General features: G+C 51.4%; 1 protein-coding gene across 1 annotated transcript in view; it reads left to right on the forward strand.

The window, feature by feature from the left end:
- The window catches only part of LOC138352033 (serine-rich adhesin for platelets-like), a 60,177-nt gene that overhangs the window by 23,063 nt on the left and 29,614 nt on the right, over nt 1-7,500 (forward strand). The window lies entirely within an intron of this gene.

Consider the following 7,500-nt stretch of genomic DNA (forward strand, 5'->3'; position numbering starts at 1 on the left):
TATATATATATATATATATATATATGTCGTACCTAGTAGCCAGAACTCACTTCTCAGCCTACTATTCAAGGCCCGATTTGCCTAATAAGCCAAGTTTTCCTGAAATAATATATTTACTATATTTTTTTTCTTATGAAATGATAAAGCAACCCTTTTCTCTATGTATGAGGTAAATTTTTTTTTATTGGAGTTAAAATTAACGTAGATATATGACCGAACCTAACCAACCCTACCTAACCTAACCTAACCTATATTTATAGGTAAGGTTAGGTTAGGTAGCCAAAAAAAGCTAGGTTAGGTTAGGTTAGGTAGGTTAGGTAGACGAAAAAACATTAATTCATGAAAACTTGGCTTATTAGGCAAATCGGGCCTTGAATAGTAGGCTGAGAAGTGCGTTCTGGCTATTAGGTACGACATATATATATATATACATACATGTATAAAGTGCACTTAAGTGTACTGTCTTTGCTCTATAAAGACAAAATATCCTTGATATACAGAATAGGGATAGAGCAACCTAGGCTAGATTAGGTTAGTACAGGGCAAGTTAGGTTAGGTTAGGTTAGGATTAGGGTAGGTTAGGTTAGGTTAGGTTAGGATTAGGGTAGGCTAAATTAGAGCAAGTTAGGTTAAGGGAGGTTAAGTTAGGGTAAGTTAGGTTGATAAAGTGTACTGCAATCCAAATTGAACATTAACATTCACTATGAACATTGGATACATGGCCAGGATACATGACCAGGATTCACGGCCAGGATACACGGCCAGGATACACGACCAGGATAGATGGCCATGATACACGGCCAGGATACATGGCCATGATACATAACCAGAATACATGACCAGGATACATGGCTAGGATACATGACCAGGATTCACGTCCAGGATACATGACCAGGATACACGACCAGGATACATGGCCAGGATACATGGCCATGATACACGGCCAGGATACATGGCCATGATACATAACCAGAATACATGACCAGGATACATGGCCAGGATACATGACCAGGATACACGACCAGAATAGATGGCCATGATACACGGCCAGGATACATGACCATGATACATGACCAGAATACATGACCAGGATACATGGCCAGGATACATGACCAGGATACATGGCCAGGATACATGACCAGAATACATGACCAGGATACACGACCAGGATACATGGCCAGGATACATGACCAGAATACATGACCAGGATACATGACCAGGATACATGGCCAGGATACACGGCCAGGAGACATGGCCAGGATACACGACCAGGATACATGGCCAGGATACACGGCCAGGATACATGGCTATGATACACGGCCAGGATACATGGCCATGATACACGGCCAGGATACATGGCCATGATACACGGCCAGGATACATGGCCAGGATACACAGCCAGGATACATGGCCAGGATACATACCAGGATACACGGCCAGGATACATGACCAGGTTACACAACCACTGACGAAACCTCTACATCTTTCCTCGGTCCTGGTCACTGTGTTTACACGAATGTAAACAGTTTACGCCCTTGGACGCTTCACAACCCGAGGTTGTTATTGTTACAACCTCTCCGGTGCCTCGGGGGCTATACACTGCTAAATGTCTGTAAACAAAGCCGCCATGAGTGTAAACAAAGCCCCCATGAATGTAAACAAAGCCGCCATGTGTAAACAAAGCCGCCATGAGTGTAAACAAAGCCGCCATGAATGTAAACAAAGCCGCAATGGCTGAAAACAAAGCCGCCATGAATGAGGAAAAATGTTCCGGTTTCGTATTTAGATGAGTAAATGCTTGATACACGCCTCGCTACTGTGCTTCGTGATACCTGGTTGATGGGGTTGTGGGAGTTCTTCTACTCCCCAAGCCCGGCCCGAGGCCAGGCTTGACTTGTGAGAGTTTGGTCCACCAGGCTGTTGCTTGGAGCGGCCCGCAGGCCCACATACCCACCACAGCCCGGTTGGTCCACCAGGCTGTTGCTTGGAGCGGCCCGCAGGCCCACATACCCACCACAGCCCGGTTGGTCCACCAGGCTGTTGCTTGGAGCGGCCCGCAGGCCCACATACCCACCACAACCCGGTTGGTCCGGCACTCCTTGGAGGAAACTATCTAGTTTCCTCTTGAAGATGTCCACGGTTGTTCCGGCAATATTTCTTATAGTCGCTGGGAGGACGTTGAACAACCGCGGACCTCTGATGTTTATACAGTGTTCTCTGATTGTGCCTATGGCACCCCTGCTCTTCACTGGTTCTATTCTGCATTTTCTTCCATATCGTTCACTCCAGTACGTTGTTATTTTACTGTGTAGATTTGGGACCTGGCCCTCCAGTATTTTTTCACGTGTATATTATTTGGTATCTCTCACGTCTCCTTTCTAGAGAGAACATTTGGAGAGCTTTGAGACGATCCCAATAATTTAGGTGCTTTATCTCGTCTATGCGTGCCGTATATGTTCTCTGTATTCCCTCTATTTCAGCAATCTCTCCTGCTCTGAAGGGGGAAGTGAGTACTGAGCAGTACTCAAGACGGGACAACACAAGTGACTTGAAGAGTACAACCATTGTGATGCGATCCCTGGATTTGAAAGTTTTCGTAATCCATCCTATCATTTTTCTGGCTGACGCAATATTTGCTTGGTTATGCTCCCTAAACGTTAGGTCGTCGGACATCATTATTCCCAAATCCTTTGTATGTTGTTTTCCTACTATGGGCAGATTCGATTGTGTTTTGTACACTGTATTATGTTTAAGGTCCTCATTTTTGCCGTATCTGAGTACCTGGAATTTATCACTGTTAAACATCATGTTATTTTCTGCTGCCCAGTCGAAAACTTTACTAATATCTGTTTGTAGTTTTTCAATGTCTTCAGCAGAGGTAATTTTCATGCTGATTTTTGTGTCATCTGCAAAGGATGACACGAAGCTGTGACTTGTATTTTTGTCTATATCTGATATGTGAATAAGGAACAGCAGTGGTGCAAGGACTGTACCCTGAGGCACAGAGCTTTTAACTACGCTTGGACTCGATTTTATTTGATTGACTGTTACTCTTTGTGTTCTGTTCGACAGGAAACTGAGTATCCAGCGTCCTACTTTACCAGTTATTCCCATTGACCTCATTTTGTGTTCCATCACTCAATGGTCACATTTATCGAATGCCTTCGCAAAGTCTGTGTATACAACATCTGCATTCTGCTTTTCTTCTAATGCCTCAGTGATTTTGTCGTAGTGGTCAAGTAGCTGTGAAAGGCATGATCTTCCTGCTCTAAATCCATGTTGGCCTGGATTGTGGAGGTCATTGGTCTCCATGAAACTAGTGACCTGACTCCTAATCACTCTCTCAAATAGTTTTATTATGTGGGCCGTTAGTGCAACTGGTCTATAATTCTTTGCCAATGCTTTGCTCCCTCCCTTGTGTAGAGGGGCAATGTCTGCTACTTTAAGTGCATCTGGTATCTCCCCCGTGTCCAAGCTCTTCCTACACACTATACTGAGTGCCTGTGCTACCGGCACTTTGCATTTCTTTATAAATATTGAATTCCATGAGTCTGGACCCGGGGCTGAGTGCATGGGCATGTTGTCAATTTATCTTTCAAAATCTGCCACGCTCGTGTTGATATCAGTTATATTTACAGGGGTTTGGATATCCCGCATAAAGAAGTTGTTCGGATCATCCACTTTTATGCTGGTTATCGGAGTGCTAAACATGTCCTCATACTGCTTTTTTAGGATTTCACTAATTTCTTTGTCATCCTCCGTGTGTGAACCTTCACTAGTACGAATAGGTCCAATACTGGCAGTGGTTTTTGCTTTTGATTTAGCATATGTGAAGAAATATTTTGATATTTTCTTTCTTTCTTGAATTCTAGTTGCCTTCCTTCAATCTGATATGAATGCTTCAGTCTCTACTCGATTTTTTCAATCTCCCTGTTTAAATTATTTCTTTTTTGTATGGAAAGTCGAGTCTGCTTCAGCATTTCCGTTAATTTCTTCCTTGTTTTGTAATGTCGTCTGCGTTCTCTTTCTACATTGGACCTCTTTCTGGCTTTCCTCAAGCTGCCTGCCACAGCCCCGCCACTGTACCTGCCTGTACCGCCACAACCTGGCTGTACCTGTACCCGCCACAGCCCCGCCACTGTTACTGCCTGTACTGCCACAACCTGGCTGTACCTGTACTGCCACAGCCCCGCCACTGTACCTGCCTGTACCGCCACAGCCTGGCTGTACCTGTACCCGCCACAGCCTAGCTGCTGTACCTGTACCCGCCACAGCCTGACTGTACCTGTACCCGCCACAGCCTGGCTGTACCTGTACCCGCCACAGCCTGGCTGTACCTGTACCCGCCACAGCCTGGCTGTACCTGTACCCACCACAGCCTGGCTGCTGTACCTGTACCCGCCACAGCCAGGCTGCTGTACCTGTACCCGCCACAGCCTGGCTGCTGTACCTGTACCCGCCACAGCCTGGCTGCTGTACCTGTACCCGCCACAGCCTGGCTGCTGTACCTGTACCCGCCACAGCCTGGCTGCTGTACCTGTACCCGCCACAGCCTGGCTGCTGTACCTGTACCCGCCACAGCCTGGCTGCTGTAACTGTACCCGCCACAGCCTGGCTATACCTATACCCACCACAGCCTGGCTGCTGTAACTGTACCCGCCACAGCCTGGCTATACCTATACCCACCACAGCCTGGCTGCTGTACCTGTACCCGCCACAGCCTGGCTGCTGTACCTGTACCCGCCACAGCCTGGCTGCTGTACCTGTACCCGCCACAGCCTGGCTATACCTGTACCCGCCACAGCCTGGCTGCTGTACCTGTACCCGCCACAGCCTGGCTATACCTGTACCCGCCACAGCCTGGCTGCTGTACCTGTACCCGCCACAGCCTGGCTATACCTGTACCCGCCACAGCCTGGCTGCTGTACCTGTACCCGCCACAGCCTGGCTGTACCTGTACCCGCCACAGCCTGGCTGCTGTACCTGTACCCGCCACAGCCTGGCTGCTGTACCTGTACCCGCCACAGCCTGGCTGCTGTACCTGTACCCGCCACAGCCTGGCTGCTGTACCTGTACCCGCCACAGCCTGGCTGCTGTACCTGTACCCGCCACAGCCTGGCTGCTGTACCTGTACCCGCCACAGCCTGGCTGTACCTGTACCCGCCACAGCCTGGCTGTACCTGTACCCGCCACAGCCTGACTGTACCTGTACCGCCACAGCCTGGCTGTACCTGTACCCGCCACAGCCTGGCTGTACCTGTACCCGCCACAGCCCCGCCACTGTTACTGCCTGTACTGCCACAACCTGGCTGTACCTGTACTGCCACAGCCCCGCCACTGTACCTGCCTGTACCGCCACAGCCTGGCTGTACCTGTACCCGCCACAGCCTAGCTGCTGTACCTGTACCCGCCACAGCCTGACTGTACCTGTACCCGCCACAGCCTGGCTGTACCTGTACCCGCCACAGCCTGGCTGTACCTGTACCCGCCACAGCCTGGCTGTACCTGTACCCACCACAGCCTGGCTGCTGTACCTGTACCCGCCACAGCCAGGCTGCTGTACCTGTACCCGCCACAGCCTGGCTGCTGTACCTGTACCCGCCACAGCCTGGCTGCTGTACCTGTACCCGCCACAGCCTGGCTGCTGTACCTGTACCCGCCACAGCCTGGCTGCTGTACCTGTACCCGCCACAGCCTGGCTGCTGTACCTGTACCCGCCACAGCCTGGCTGCTGTAACTGTACCCGCCACAGCCTGGCTATACCTATACCCACCACAGCCTGGCTGCTGTAACTGTACCCGCCACAGCCTGGCTATACCTATACCCACCACAGCCTGGCTGCTGTACCTGTACCCGCCACAGCCTGGCTGCTGTACCTGTACCCGCCACAGCCTGGCTGCTGTACCTGTACCCGCCACAGCCTGGCTGTACCTGTACCCGCCACAGCCTGGCTGCTGTACCTGTACCCGCCACAGCCTGGCTATACCTGTACCCGCCACAGCCTGGCTGCTGTACCCGCCACAGCCTGGCTATACCTGTACCCGCCACAGCCTGGCTGCTGTACCTGTACCCGCCACAGCCTGGCTGTACCTGTACCCGCCACAGCCTGGCTGCTGTACCTGTACCCGCCACAGCCTGGCTGCTGTACCTGTACCCGCCACAGCCTGGCTGCTGTACCTGTACCCGCCACAGCCTGGCTGCTGTACCTGTACCCGCCACAGCCTGGCTGCTGTACCTGTACCCGCCACAGCCTGGCTGCTGTACCTGTACCCGCCACAGCCTGGCTGTACCTGTACCCGCCACAGCCTGGCTGTACCTGTACCCGCCACAGCCTGACTGTACCTGTACCGCCACAGCCTGGCTGTACCTGTACCCGCCACAGCCTGGCTGTACCTGTACCCGCCACAGCCTGGCTGTACCTGTACCCGCCACAGCCTGGCTGTACCTGTACCCGCCACAGCCTGGCTGTACCTGTACCCGCCACAGCCTGGCAGGAGCCACCTGGCCTCTCACCAAATATGTGAAGGAATGTGGAGGCTCACAGCGGCCCCTCGATACAACGAACCACTTTTCTTGTCCACGTATCGGAACAAGCGAGACGCTAATCGCTTGTCGATAGTCATTAAGCTTCGGGAAGCCGCTGGCTTGGGGTTATGGGGGGTGGGGGGGCGCCAGGACAGATATTTTACCCTTGGAAGAAATCACAGGTGTTTAAAGTTGAGGAAGGACGTGCTTAGTGGCGCTGGTGGTGGACCGGTATTGTACCGGTATTGTACCATGTGTCTGGGGGCATCAGGAGACGTCCTGGATCACATCCTCTACTACGACCCCCTCTCCTGGGACAGGGGGGAAGGGGGGGGGGGTTGTTATTACCAATCATTTAAGGTCATTGCTGCTTTTGTCCCCCTTGTGTACGAAACTGTTGGTTTAGTGGCATCAAACCTTCCAACTTATGGTCTGAGCCTTTGTCCCTCTCCGTCGACCTGGTGGGATATATTAGAGGTCAAGGGTGAGGTTGTTGGTCTTGCTCTGACCCTAACTGCCCACCTACGTCTCTCCAATCACCTGTAATGGCCAGACACAATCGGTATTACGAAGCACCGGCGTCTTCAAGAGAAATGTCCAAGATGTTGGCAAATAGCATCATATTGGTCCATACGAGGCAGCTCCTATTGGTCCATACGAGGCAGCTCCTATTGGTCCATACGAGGCAGCTCCTATTGGTCCATACGAGGTAGGCTCCTATTGGTCCAAACGAGGCAGCTCATGTTGGTCCATACGAGGCAGCTCCTATTGGTCCATACGAGGCAGCTCCTATTGGTCCATACGAGGCAGCTCCTATTGGTCCATACGAGGCAGCTCCTATTGGTCCATACGAGGCAGCTCCTATTGGTCCATACGAGGCAGCTCCTATTGGTCCATACGAGGCAGCTCCTATTGGTCCATACGAGGCAGCTCCTATTGGTCCATACGAGGCAGCTCCTTGTCCTCATATCCCAG

This window comes from Procambarus clarkii, chromosome 52 (assembly GCF_040958095.1).
Source record: "Procambarus clarkii isolate CNS0578487 chromosome 52, FALCON_Pclarkii_2.0, whole genome shotgun sequence".
Classification (NCBI taxonomy): domain Eukaryota; kingdom Metazoa; phylum Arthropoda; class Malacostraca; order Decapoda; family Cambaridae; genus Procambarus; species Procambarus clarkii.